At 39.1% G+C, this 14,738-nt stretch overlaps 1 pseudogene across 1 annotated transcript in view; it reads left to right on the top strand.

The window, feature by feature from the left end:
- The window catches only part of LOC149545661 (disease resistance protein Roq1-like), a 29,615-nt pseudogene extending 21,053 nt beyond the window's left edge, over nt 1–8,562 (top strand). The window contains exons 4-7 of the transcript XR_016354239.1: nt 4,720–5,503; nt 5,725–6,802; nt 6,893–7,210; nt 7,310–8,562. The product of XR_016354239.1 is annotated as a disease resistance protein Roq1-like (transcript). The remainder of the gene's footprint in view (nt 1–4,719; nt 5,504–5,724; nt 6,803–6,892; nt 7,211–7,309) is intronic.
- The last annotated feature ends 6,176 nt before the right edge of the window (nt 8,563–14,738 follow it).

The raw sequence follows: 14,738 nt of genomic DNA, 5'->3' as shown, positions 1-14,738 counted from the left end.
TTGGGTGAGTTGGATTATGAGTTGTGTTACTTCTGCCTCTTTTTCTGTTCTTATTAATGGTCAACCTTCTCAATTATTTGGTGCTTCTAGAGGCCTCTGCCAGGGTGACCCTCTCTCCCCATATCTATTCATCATTATGGCTGAAGGATTGGGCATATTCATTAAGCATCAGGTGTCCCAGAATTCTATTCAAGGCTGGCGGTGGGGTAATGGCTTACCTTCTCTTTCCCATCTCCAATTTGTTGATGATTTTTCTCTTGCCGATCTTGCTAGGATCAAGGAAGCTGAAGCCTTTCGACATGCTTTGGACATTTATTTGGTAGCGTCAGGCCAGAAAGTTAATGAGCACAAATCTTCCATTTACTTTTTTAACACTCCTGATTCTATTCAGCACAGGATTGTTGGTATCCTACGGTTTCAGATAGGATCACTTCCTTTGACTTATCTTGGCATTCCTATTACTATTTCCAGGTAGCCACGTCTCTTCTGGCAAAATTTGATTACCAAGCTTAAGGATAAGGTAAATCATTGGACTCATAGATGGCTTTCTACTGCTGCCCGGGTTACTCTTCTTCAAGCTGTTATCCAAGCTCTTCCTACTTATAGAAGCATGGTTCATACTGCACCTATTTACTTTCTCAAGGAGTTTGATGCTCTTTCTCGACAATTCCTTTGGAGTGGTAATTTGCGTAGTACTAAATGGAGCTTGGTTAATTGGGCAACTATTTGTAGGCCTAAAAAGGAGGGTGGTCTTGGTCTTCGATCTGCTCTATTGAGTAGTCAAGCTTTGGCTGCTAAACTTTATTGGCGATGGTGCTCTGGACAACATCAACTTTGGGCTCGTATTATCACTCATAAATATTTTCATGGTGCTGATCCTTGCTCTGTTTCTAGACTTCCTCTTGAAGGTCGTGGCTCAATGGTTTGGCATACTTTGAAGACAGGTGCGATGTTGGTGAAGAGGGGTCTGTTCTGGATATGTAAAGGAGGTTCTCAGGCTTTGTTTTGGTCTGATGCTTGGGATGGATTCCCTTCCATTTTATCCATATACCCTCATCTTCAGCCTCTTTGTGACTCTTTTCTTGCCGCTGGATGGGATAAAGTGGCTCATTACAAGACTCCTTATCAATTGGGACATGTTGTTGGTTACAGATGGAAGCATTCTTCTGATTGGCCTCCCGGAGGTACAGACATGGATCGTCAGGAGCTTTCTCAAATTTTGGCCTCTAGAGAGTGTTCTTCTTTGCTTGGTCCAGATGTTTTGGCTTGGGGCGCTACCTTGTCTGGTAAATATCATGTCTTTGCTGGGTATCAGGAGATAACTAGACAATTATTTGGGGATGCTGAGGTCCCTTGGTGGAAGCAAGTTTGGAATAAAGTTTCTTGGTCCAAGTGCAATTTTTTCATGTGGCTAGTGGCTCACAACCGTTGTCTTACCTGGGATAATCTTTGTAAACGTGGATTTCAGGGCCCCTCTTATTGTGTTTTGTGTGGTAATGGAGAGGAATCTGTCTCCCATCTGTTCTTCCATTGCTCCTATTCTACTCAGATATGGCACCTTTGGTGGAGCACTTGGGGTTGCTCTTGTCGGCATGCTTCCTCTTTGCCTGAGTTCTGGGCCCGCTTGGGTAGTGCTCCCTCCAAGTCTTCTTCTCTCCATGCTGCTTGGATTGCTAGCCCATCTTTCATGCTTTGGCATATCTGGTTGGAGAGGAATCATCGCATATTCCAAGATGTTCGGCTTGGTGTTTTGCATCTTTGGTGGAAAATATCACATTCCCTTCAGGAAACTATTCTTGTGAAGTGTGAGTTTGATGGGGGTATGGATTCGGTTGATCTTGCTATTTGTAATCGCCTCAATTTTCATCTTCGGGATGGGGCTGCAGCTCATAGGTTTCCTTCTATGTCCAGGCAGCTTCACCATCAGAGGAAGGGTCGGGTTAACTAGGATGGGCACTGGACTCCTCCTCCCTGTGGAGTTCTAAAAATTAACACTGATGGTTCTTCCCGTGGGAATCCTGGTCCTGCTGGTATTGGCGGAGTGGCTCGTTGTAGTGCTGGGGATGTTAAATTTTTCTTCTCAGTTCATAAGGGTGATTATACTAACAATCTCATCGAAGCTCAGGCTATTTTATATGCTATGGAACAGTGTTGCTTGCGGGGACGGAGTAAGATTATCTGTGAGTTTGATTCCCAGGTGGTGGTGAACATGCTTTCTTCGCAAGAGCTTGAGGATGTTAGTTGGCAGCTGGCCACTGTTGTTAAGCAGATAATTTTCTTCTCTTCCTCTTTTCAGTTCATTAGGTTCACGTATATTCCTCGTGAATGGAATAGAACTACTGATTGTTTAGCCAAATGGGCTTCTAGTCATGATCCGGGTTGGAATATTAGGGATAGGAGGCAACTGTCCTTTGAGATGGTGCAAGAATTTGATGATCTTGTTGCTCAGGATCGAGCTCCTTGTTGAGCTCTCCTTGTTGTATTCCTTTCTGTCTTAATAAATTTTTACCCCTCTTTTTGCAAAAAAATAAAATAATATAATAAAAACATTAAAGTTGGAAAACTCTTACTCAAAATTTCACTTTAGATACCATAAAATCACTCCGCCTAGTATAGAGAAGATAATTAAGAATAATGTCTTTTAATTTTTAAGATCATCATCTATGTTAGGTCACAATTATGTTCACTCCATTTGACATAAGATAATTGAAAAGTTATTTTATTTTTAATTTGTAATATTATTTTTAAAGCACAGTTACTTGAATTTTTTTCCCAAGGACTTTTGTAGTTCTATTTGATAATATAGGAAAATATTTATCAATTTTATTAAAATATTATTTTGGAGATTTAAAATTCTATTTTAGTCTAATTAAATTGAAATTTTTTTGTACAATCTATCTAGTGTCATAAACCATAATAATAAAATGAACACATTTAAATTTAAAACTATTATAATAAAATCTAAAAATTTTAATACCATCTTTTTTCCAAAGTATTCAACACTAAAAAGTATCCATATACTCAATAAGAATAAAAATAAACTTATAAGTCAATAAATATAAAACATAAAAAATAATTTAGAAAATATTAGTAACATTTAAAAAAAATGTAGTCCACTAAATATTTTATATATGCTTCCATTGAATGTACATTGTCACATCAATGATAAATGTCTATCCTCATGCTTTCAACCAAGCTAACCTTTATGTTTTTCAAAAATGTCATGAAGAAAACTCCAAATAGAACATAACTTACACACTAACAATGGCAATAGGGAGGAAAAACCAAGACGATATTTAGAGCATTAGTAACCATGGTGAATTTTTTTGTTTTTTTTGTTTTTAGCCCCAACTCCCACCAATCTATCATGTGTTTTAGAAAGCTTTGCCAAGCAACACCATAACCTTTCTAGAAAGGCCTTTTGGCTTTCCTTGTCAAGTAATTTCATTGTTGTCCCATTAATTAACATGGTTTTTACTTTTTGTTCATTAGATGATAACACTTTCCTGCTCATCACATTGTAGATTTCTTTGGAAACTATTTGAAAGGAAATTTGTATAGTCTAATGCAGATGTATCCATGAAATATAAGTTTTTGGACTGGGCAAGCATTGCTACCTCATCTATTGAAACCTCTTTGCCCTGTTTAAAGTTCACATTTGTTTCCAATGAGCATCAAAACAATGCTCTCATTAGAGTGCACTGATGATGACTGAAACAAATCGAGATCCGATAAGCAGCCCAAAAAACCCTAGTGAGTGGCTAGAAGCGACGGTAGCACAATATAGACTATATATGGATATATAATTTGGTAATAGATAGATAAATACATAAGTAAAAGAATAGTCTAGAGTGAAGCCCATTTGTCTTGCAAATTACCTATTAGTTGAAGTTTATCTCGCTAAGCAATAGTTCCATCTTATTTACTAGCCAGTATACCTAGGCTAACATTTGAATATGTTCATCTATGGGATCCTATTGGTGTGGGTAAGACTTGATCCCCTATTGTTTTTTCTATAGGCACTTGGTATTTTCTTTAATGGTAGGTAGAATCTTTTTATCTCCAAGTGGATATGACACTGCTGCTATACACCTATACTGATGGTTTTGGATTGCACCTATCTAAAGGATATGAACTGGAATCCATAGTATTGGGTCTCTAAAACAATCTCAAGCTTCAGGAGCAATGGTGTTGAATGAGATCTTTTAGGCCAGAGCTGTCTGTGTTGTAAGTAAATTAGTGGAGTGGAGGTAGTAGTTGGGAAATTAGTAGAATTTTCAAGAAGAGTCTAATTTTTTTTTTTCAGTTATTTTTAGTGTCAAAAAAATATATTTTCTCCTTAAAAAGTTGATACTAACTAATAAAAAATAAAAAATTACTAGGTAAAAATATATTTAAAAAAGAAAACATTTTATACTTTACTATTTTTTATTGTAAAAACTATTGTGCCATTAGTTCCTTATCTATATATAAAAAAAAACCAATAAAAAATGTGCTAATTGACCTCATGTATTCCACAATTATTCTACAATTATATAAAAACCAAATAATAATAGACCCAACAAGAAATCATTCAATACCTAGATCCTTCAACTTGCCCATGGCATACCAAATTGCAATTGCTACTAATTCCCCGTCAACAAATTTAACCAAAAGTTCATTTTATTTAGAGGAAGTAAAGAAGTGCAACTCCCTATGGTCCAAGTTCTTCCACTTCTTAACGGACGTTTGTCCATTTCGAGCTGCGTTTGCCCGTCCGGAGAAAACCACTCCTGTATGGTGTCTTTGGGGCCAGGGTTGCCAGTCCGTGCAATACGGATGCAGTCGTCTTCTTCCAACGCGGAGCCCTTTCTTACGCGTTCGCTCTGCTCTTTTATCATAATGGACAGAAACACTCTTTAACAGTCGACTATTTTCCCTCCTTGAGTGCCCTCGAAGTTATATATCTTGCTTTCCCTTTTAACTCCATGGCAACTGCTTCCTCTTCATCAGGAAAACCCGAGCATCCTTTTGACGATACAACGCCATTTGCTTCATCATCATCAACTCTGTGGCAGCAACCCTTCGACGTTTTTATTAATCACCGTGGACCTGATGTGAAATTGAACCTGGCCAGTCCCATCTACCATGTCCTTGAAATGCTTGGAGTGAAAGCCTTTCTCGACAAAGAAGAGCTTGATTTGGGCGACTTCATACCACAAGCACTCAAAGATGCAATTAGCAGTGCTCTAATTCATATTGCAATATTTTCGCAAGGTTATGCGAAATCGCCGTGGTGTCTAGCAGAGCTGTCGTTTATGGTAGAAACTGAGGCGCCAATTATTCCCGTTTTCTATGATGTCGAGCCTGGTGATCTTAAATGGGATTTGACTAAGGGATGCTATGCTGAAACTTTTGAAGAACATGAAACGAAAGGTCGATTCCGGCGAGAAACGCTTGAGAAGTGGAAAAGTGCACTCCACAAAGTTTCCCAGTATATCGGCCCCGTATTCAAGAGTAATGGGTATGCATCATATATTCCTTTTCCTTCTGGGCAGATGCATTTATTTATTTATTAATCAATACTGATACCATAAAAAAAATTACCAGTCCAAGAGGAACTGCAAATAGAGAAAGAAAGAAAAAAACCAGTCCTATCTATACATCTTTAACTTGGTTTCTCATTTTAATATTTTACTTCAAACAATCGTTACAATCATACTGATATTTATGGGCAATGCCCAGTGATTTAGGAATTCTTTTGAAAGATATTGTGAATCGCGTACAGAAGGAGATTAAAAACAAGAAGGGGTCAGTCGAGGTAGCCAGTTATCCCGTTGGACTTGACGATGAGGTACGAAACTTTGAAGGTGTCATTGGATCTGCTGGAGCAAATCAGGGTATACAAATTGTGGGAATTGTGGGTATGGTTGGCTGTGGTAAAACTACACTTGCCAGAGAGATCTATAACAGAAAATTCAAAACCTATGATAAGTCTAGCTTTCTATCGGAAGTAAGGACGGTTGCGTTGCCTGAAATGCAGAAAAAACTCCTAGAGGACCTTCTACACGTTAAGAAAATAGAAGTGAGGGATTCTAACGAAGGCAAGTCTATTCTGGGTGGGCGTTTAAGATCCTCATTGCCCCGCGTACTCATTGTTTTGGATGACGTTGATCACCTGGATCAGTTGGACGCTCTGTTGCCAGACAATGGCAAAAGCCTTGGACTGGATAGTTTGGTTGTTGTTACTACTCGTGATTCAGGTGTCCTTAAGTCGTGGGGCATCTCCTCAGTTTATAAAATGCACACAATGGATCCAAGTCATGCAAAGGAACTTTTTTGCTGCCATGCTTTCCGAAGACCTTTCCCACCAGCATCTTTTGAAGATCACGTTCAAAAGTTCGCAGATGAATGTGGAAGATTGCCCTTGTCTCTTAAGGTCATTGCGGGAATGCTTCACGGAAAGACTGAGGAGAAGTGGAATTCTACTTTAAGTAAGCTTTCCAGATGCTTGCATGGTGATATTAAAAAGAGGCTGAGACTTAGTTATGATGCACTAGATAATGAAGAGAAGAATATTTTTTTGGATGTAGCTTGCTTCTTCGCCGGCGAAAAGAAAAGCTTAGCCATTGCAGTGTGGAAAGCAGATGGCTGGAGCGGTCTAGGCAGCCTTGTAGAGAAGTGTCTTGTTGAGGTCGACAAACAGAACCGCATAAGAATGCATGCTCATCTTCGCGATCTGGGAAGAGAGATCGCAACTGACAGCCCACTTCATCGTCTTTGGTCCCCTGACCAAATTAGCAACATGATGAGATACACACAGGTGAGATTTGATATGTTCTTTATGTCGCCAATCACTGAGTGATTGCATTGATGTAATTTTACTAGTTATTTTTCCCCCTTATATGTGCAGGAGATCCGGGGAATAATGGCCGCTACAACTCAATTTGTTCCATGTCCTGCTTATCACGAGTTTCCTGTATGTTGTGGTAAACACCTACCGCGTTTTGAAGAGTGCATGAATGCCAGATTCTGGATTCTACTAAAACTTCTCGTTGTAGCGGGAAATTATTTCACCTCAGACTTTTCTGAACTATCAATGAATCTAGTGTGGCTCCGTTGGTTTGATTTCCAGCACACAGAACTTTTGTCTTGGCTTTCACTGCAGAATTTGAGGGTTTTAGAGCTTTATGGCGCCTCGAAATTACAACTGTGGGAAAATAGTGAGCACGTAAGTAGGATATCTTACTTTGCCATTCATTTCTAAATTCTAAGCCCTTATTTCCAGTCATTAGCCTACTAACTAATTTAAATTGAAAACTTTCCACAGCCCCCAAAAGAGTTGAGAGAGATGACTATTACTGCTAAGGAAGGCGACATTTTCGACAGATTTCCGAGCAGAATAGCAGGTCTGAAACATCTGACAAAGTTAGCCTTGATTTCTTATCACGGAAAAGGATTCTCCTTTACGAGACTGCCTGATGACTTTTGCGATCTCCAATCGCTTGAGCATCTGGAGCTACGTCATTGCAGATCATTGTCTATGCTACCCGCCCAATTTGGTGAACTAAGGAAACTGCAGCATCTGGATTTGTGCTGTTGCGGAATGCTAAGGAAGTTGCCCGATTCTTTTAAGCGGCTGGTAAACCTGGAATATTTGGATTTATCAGGTTGTGAGAAGCTTGCTCCCATGCCTGACATTTTTGTAAACATCAGACAGCTGAAGATTCTGCATTTCTCGGGACGCCCTAAATTGCAAGAGTTGCCCCTGCAGATTGCAGACCAGGAATCCCTGAGAGAGCTCCACCTGAAAAATGTAAGGCTTAAGGTTTTGCCTCGTAACATCGATCATCTAAGCAGATTGGAAACGCTGGTGATTGGGAGCCCACACTTGAAAGACTTTCCAACGTCTCTTGGCAATTTGTCGAGCTTAACTCGTCTCACAATTACGAGATGCATCAAGCTCGAATCTTTGCCCCAGTCTTTAGAGTGTCTTAAGTGTTTAGAATATTTATGTATAATGTACTCCGGAGTCAGGGTTTTGCCCAAGGGGATTATGCAGCTAACTAATCTTCAATATTTGAAGATTGTTGATTGTCCAATCGCCGAGGTGGATTTCGGGTCAGGGTCTTCTTCATTGTGTAAACTCAAGGTTATACATCTAGAGGGAACCGCTCTGGCTAGATTATCAATTTCTCAAGATTGCTTTCCTAACCTTGAAACTCTCCATCTTGACAAAATGACAGTTTAACGGAGCTCGAAATCCTCCCAAAGTCACTGAAAGTATATGGACGCAGGGGAGAAAAACGGAAGCGTATGAATGCTGAGCAAACATAATTCCTTGCCTACTACGGTGTCCGCAATTACGACCTCAGTCGATAGTAGTTGAGTTACCTCCAAACACGGAAGAGACTTGAAGTGTCCAATACATTTAAAAACAGGGAATTTAGGAGTTTCTCAGGTAAATGAGAATTTCGTCCTGTTGAAGAGGATTGTAGTTTCATCAACGTGTTCTATCCATTTTCTGTATCAGACTTGCAACCAGCATTTTTTCAAATAAATTTCAGTTATTTCCTTGATTCATGTGTTTTGTAATTAAAATTATTGATCTAGTATTTTACCATAGCTAACAAGAGCTGCATTGCAATATGGTATTACAAATCCTTAAGTTTTTACAAATTTCTGAAAGATCATGAGATAAAGGTAGTGGGAGATTAAGAAACCAATTTCAGAGAAAGATTCGAGGGGAAAGGAAGAGGGGTAAGGAAGGATGACATACTGTTGCCCCACTTTTTGTTTTCTAATCGATTGGCAAAAGTGAGTTTTTGTGTTGCAAGTGAAGTGAGCATAGCTTCCCGTTTTGTTTGAGTCTAGGTCTAAGTCCCTCGAGTCTAGGTCTTTCGCCCTCTTTTCCTTTATAGTCAGGTGGGTGTTCGTTTTGCCTATTTATTGGACGAGTAGGTTAGTTCCTAGTCTGATAGAGATTAAACTTGCTCATTTGAGGATCAATCATGTTCCATTTTTGCTCGCAGCGTACCACTTTTTGAGAAATTGACAGTGGCAGAAATTTGGAAATCGCCTTCTCCTCGGCGAGTTTCTAACCCATGAAAGTGATTTCTTGAAAGTCACTTGAAGATGCTCACAGATCAAAAACATGCAAACAATGAAGCATTCTACAGTAAATCGATGTTTTGAATCCCAATTATGACTCCCAAACATTGTTCAGATTCATTGTTACTCATATAATCAATCTTGGTGGAAAACCCAAAACTAACTTCTCCTCAACAGGTTTCCAACCCATGAAGTCAGTTTTCCGCAAGGTAGCTTGAAGTGAAAAACGGGATGTTAATTGGTTCTCAAAAAGGTCTTCACACCTTAACTGGACATTCCCGACTTCGAGAAAGGCAATTGCCCAAGATCCGACTGAAAAGGAAGCATTGGTGGAAAAATAGAAATTGTCTTCTCCTCGGCGGGTTTTCAACCCATGAGGATAGTTTCTTGATTTTTCAAGGAAAATCAAGTCAATGATTAAATTTGATTCCCATACTGGATTAGAGCATGTCAAAAAGATATTAAAGTGAATCGAACCATTATGGAAATGAAATATAGCCAGGATCTCAATTAGCAGATTTTCCTCCACGGGGTACCCTAATGGTAACTTTCTGAAACTTAAAGGAAAATGGAAAAGTAAGAAGTGCGCTTACATAAAGTTACCGTTGAGCCTAGTGGAGCATTGAAAAGACCCCTAAAAGGTCTGTTGAGCTTTGTATTTACTACCTAATGGGTATTTCCTTAAATTCCATCTGTGTGGCGCGAATTTTAAATAATAATAGATGAATCAAGGCTCTCATATAAAGATGCACAAACAGTTGAATGAGTTACCAGTTTTTCTTTGAATTGTCATTCTGTTAACACACATAGCTTTTGAAAGGCCTATGATTGTTGCATTCATTATCTCTTTCATCACTTCGATTCAAAATCTTGTTCTCAAACTCATGGCAACCAAGTTCACGGGTTTCAATGGGTTAACTGGAATCAAGTCCCAACTGTAGAATTTCACAGATACATCTCTTCGCTTCCATGACATGGAAGATTTTCAAAGGAGAGCGAGATCTGAACGGATTCACCCCATTACTGAGAAGCTCTGACGATGCGGTTTAGTTGAAGCCGTTGGTTTTTCGGTTGTAGTTCAAGCCCCCACGCTTATTCATGAGAGCATCTATCATTATAATCTAGAAACAAGGCAAATTGTGCTGCCATTAATTTCAATTGACAAGAAAACTATAGTGAATTGCCTCTGCGTGCTAGAGTGGGAGGAATTCTTCGACTTGACTTTCGGTGGAGCTATTTTAGAGTTCTCAACAAAGAAGATGATCTGGAGGAAAGAAATCATGAAGACATGGTTCTAGAAACCACAGAGTGTTAAGAGTAAAGTTTCTAAAACTTTGTTCGGGACCAACCTCAAGCTAGAAATCATTGATATTTTGGTTCTTTTGCATAGATTGAAAGGTGAGGTGAAAGCCTTAAATTTTGTTGAGCAATATTTCTTTTTAGTTCAAGTCATTTGCTCAGACACTTAGTACATTGATTGGGTGCAAAAGGTAAGCAAAATTCTGTCCAATGCTCTCCAGGCAGGCAAATTCTATAATGCATTCTACATGTCTTCTTTCCTAATGTACATGTTGGCCCCGTTGCAATTATGGCCAAGCCTCCCAAGATTAGAGAATTTCCCTGATGATGTGAAATCTTATGAGTTTTATCCATGTCTACAATTACATAATAGTTATGCAGATTATGTTAAAGTGAATGATGCATTTACTATGAGGATTTGCGGGGAGCTACAAGGATGCCTGGAAAGGAGATTCAGTCCTGAGGCCATGACCGCTATCAGCCAGTTTGAGAGTTATTTCATTCAGTTCTCATCATTTTCCTATTTGTGTCTTGCAACTTTCAACGGATTTACCTTGAAGCTACCAAGGTATTTGAGGGACATGATTGTGTTGATCGAGATCGTACGACAAGCCCTACAAGCGAACATATTGAGCGGAAGCCTAAAGAAGAAAGGATACGAATTCCCCATGAAGGTTGGAGCTTTCAATTGTGACACCCGCTTCGACGCCAAAAACATGGTGAAGGTGTTCGAGAAAAAGTATAAGTTGGACAAGTACGAAGTCTTCAGGCCCATGTTTGACCCAATTGGGTATGCCATAGATGTTTTGGAGATAGGGAGTGTGATAAAGCACATCACCACCATTGAAGATTATTGTGCTGACTGCAAAGATGAGTTTGAGAGCCGTGATTGAGCCTTTGCCAAATTGACAGTTGACTAGGTAAAGATGTATAAAGTTAACATTGATTTAGGAGTGGAAGACAACAGTCAAAATATGTATAGCAACACTTGACCGAGCTCATAAGAACTCCCATAAGCGTGGAGCCTTATAAAGACATCAGGGAAGATCTAGATATCATGATGGCTAGAATCTACAAGAGGACCAAAAAATGGGTCGAATGGACCATAGCCCGAATGAGTCAGGGCAAAGGCCCATTTGCTCAATCTTCCCCAAAGGTAGCAACAACTTTCTTTTCTCAGAGCAGTGCATCGGGTGTGACCTTGCCTATCACTCAAGGGCCTGCTCAACCAGCAGGTGGATGTGACCAACCTCCCAACAAGAGCATCCCTCTTGCCAAAACTTGTCAAGACGGTTTTGTACCAATGATTGGGACTAAAATGGAGGCTAAGAAGAAGAAAGTTGAGGAGCTGAAAGATAGTTCAGTCATGGTGGCTCTTTCCCCTGGCAGTAGCCCTGTTCCATCCATAAGTTCTCCATTACTCCAACCAAGCAGCCCTCAAATACAAGTAGTTGATCTTGGTGATGCTGGGAGTAGTGAGAGTGAGTCTACAGAATTTGATGAAGCTGCAAAGAAGCCAACAGAAAAAGAGAAGGGTCCCAAAGCTGCAAAGCTTATTTCTCAGGCTCCGAAGAACCCTTTCTCTTCAGCCACAAAGACATTAACTCCAGTCAAGAGGAAGATGTTTAGTGTGGATATGCTTAGTAATGCATCTAGAGAAAGAGGATAGAGGAGGGAGTTCCCAACAAAGAGACTTTATCTCTAGCAATTCGCTCTGGATCAACATTGAGCAAGGTTAAGAAGCAGTAAACTCTGTCAATTCTAGGACAAGATCCTGATACAGGGCACTTACCTATGGAGATTGCTAAACCTACCAAGGAGGGGAGAATTGAAGATCTGACTACTGATGACTTCACCTTGCAGCCTCTAGACATCGGAGAAGTTAGGCACGACACTAAGGTGGGCCTATGGAAGTCAACAAATGAGGTGATCGAAGAAGAATTAGAAGGCCTCAAGCTTGCCAAAGTCAGGATGACAGATGAGATTCATGAGCTTAATCATTTCATCAGGTAACTAATTGCTCCATTAGCAAGCATCTCTGGAGTTCCCCCCATTAGTGATCCTACAACCACATATATCCAGGTTATCATTTCTCAGTTACAAGAGGATAAACACTTTAGGAAATTCATAGGGAGATGGAGTGAGAAACTTAATATGAAGGACTTGAAGTTATAAAGCAACTAAAAAATGCAGTATTAAGATTAGAGACGGAGAAAGACAATATCTCGACCAACAAGTCCACTTTGTCAGCTGAAAGAGAAAAAAGCGAAGATTGTATCTCTCTCCTCAATATGATCATTCAAATGAAGATTAAGGAAGTTGTAGAAGCTAAGATCTTACCAAAGGGAGATGAGCCTCTGTTCGAATGGCTACAAAGCCTACAATTCAAGGCTAACATGATCATGGTAGTAGAAGATGGGCTAAAGAGGACAGATATCAAAGTCATAGAAGAGCAAGATAAAGATTATGTGTTGTTGAAGGGCTTGCACACCGATTTTCAAAACAGTGGACAAGGAAAAGGAGTAGTGGGAGTCACTCTTATGAAGAAATTTTTTTCCAATTACCTAGACACTCTAATGGATAAGTCTACCACTACCTAGAATAGAGTGTCAGATCTCGAAAAGCTTAGTGGATGTATACACGTAGCTATGGAAGAGATGCAAGAGCGGCTGAGTGTTATCAAGTATTTAGCTAGAGAGTATTCCAAATGGCTTTTGAGATATACTAACATCCATGTTCACAGACATGAAGAGTTGATCCCAATCATTGTCGCTGCTAAAGCCTACAAGGCAAAGTTGGAAAAAGGAAAGAAGGAAAACTAATTTTATCCCGCCCTTTCATATTTTTGATGTAAAAATTGTAATTGACAATTGGCCTCTTGCCATTTGTCAATTCTGAGGAGATGAACTGATTTAAGTCTCATTTTGTAACGATCATCTCAGAATCCTATATGTACTGAATTGCAAGATTAATAAAAGGTTGACTAATTTTTGGTGTGAAATACTTCATGTTGCAGAGACAAGTTGAATATATTTTATGTCAATCATTTACTATTCCATTTGTTTTGTGCTAGTTTAATGCATCTCTTTTAGTTGAATTGAGTTAAGGAATAAACAGAGATTTGTTCCCCTATTTGAAACAACGAGTTGAAGATAATGGTAGTGTTATTGAAAGTTAAAAAGAGATTATGTTCTGTGTTTTTCCTTTATGTTGGCCTTTCCTTTTTTTTAGAATTAGAAGTTTTCATATATCACTCTATTCGTAGATAGAATTTGTTGTTGAACCAGGTCAGACTCTGTGGGTTCATAAGATGTGTGAGTTCACAGATTTGGCTAATTCTAAGACTCAAATCCTCGCCTAAGTTAGTTCTTGTTTAGGCCTAACTTGGTTCACCTTTCCTCTACTTGGGTTAAGAACATACCCCATTTTGAGTTAGGAACAAATAGAATTCATTGTGAATTGCAAATACAAGGGAGCTGTACCTAAGAATTCAGAGGGAAGTCCATCATTTAGTAACGATTTCCCAATTGTTGTAATCAGTTGTTGCTCACAAATATTGGGCATTCAAAGAGTAGAAGAAAAGAACAATATGTTTACCAACACATACAAAGGCATTCTCTTCATTTGACAAGGTATTGGTGTATGACCATGATAGTTATGGAGACTTGCTTTGTGAAGTAGGATTATTAAGTGTTTAAGCATTGATACAGTGCGCACAGTAGTAATGAAATTCATGGAGGTGGCCATGAGCATGAAACAACAAGTACATAAGTTGTGACTAAGAAACAAATTTATGGCCACGAGCATGAAACAACAACTTTGCACATATACATATCCTAAAAGGCACATTAGATTCAATGAATTTTTGTTGTCTCCATATGTAACATTACTACTTATAACTATTTTTTTGGCTTCTATATTATAATGACACAATGTGCTATCTTTTGTGTAAGTGAGGTTTAAAAAGTGGTCATCTCAAAGTGTTATCCAATACCTACTTAAAGATGCCTAATAGTAATACACTACAACCACCTCAAAAATTGTCAATACTTATGCTCAAATTCTTAAATACTTGTGTGTAATGGCTACATTACTATATTTTTCACCTATTTCCTACGACCATTCGTTGCTTGAACTGATGAAATTTTTTTGGGCACCAAACAAAACCTGTCGTCGCTGAACGGGCATCAATTTTTTTGACAGGGCTACTTGTTTTCATACGCTCGACATGGACTTGTGTCAAAAGACAATTTGGAAGTATTAAACCATTTGACCAATAGAAGAACCAACAACACTGTGGTCGGGTGTATGGAATCCTCGTCACAACATTTTTTTGATGGCATTGAACA

The sequence above is a fragment of the Cupressus sempervirens genome, chromosome 7 (assembly GCF_028749045.1).
Source record: "Cupressus sempervirens isolate cs-2001-9-10 chromosome 7, ASM2874904v1, whole genome shotgun sequence".
Lineage (NCBI taxonomy): Eukaryota > Viridiplantae > Streptophyta > Pinopsida > Cupressales > Cupressaceae > Cupressus > Cupressus sempervirens.
This window is presented reverse-complemented; position numbering and strand designations above follow the sequence as displayed.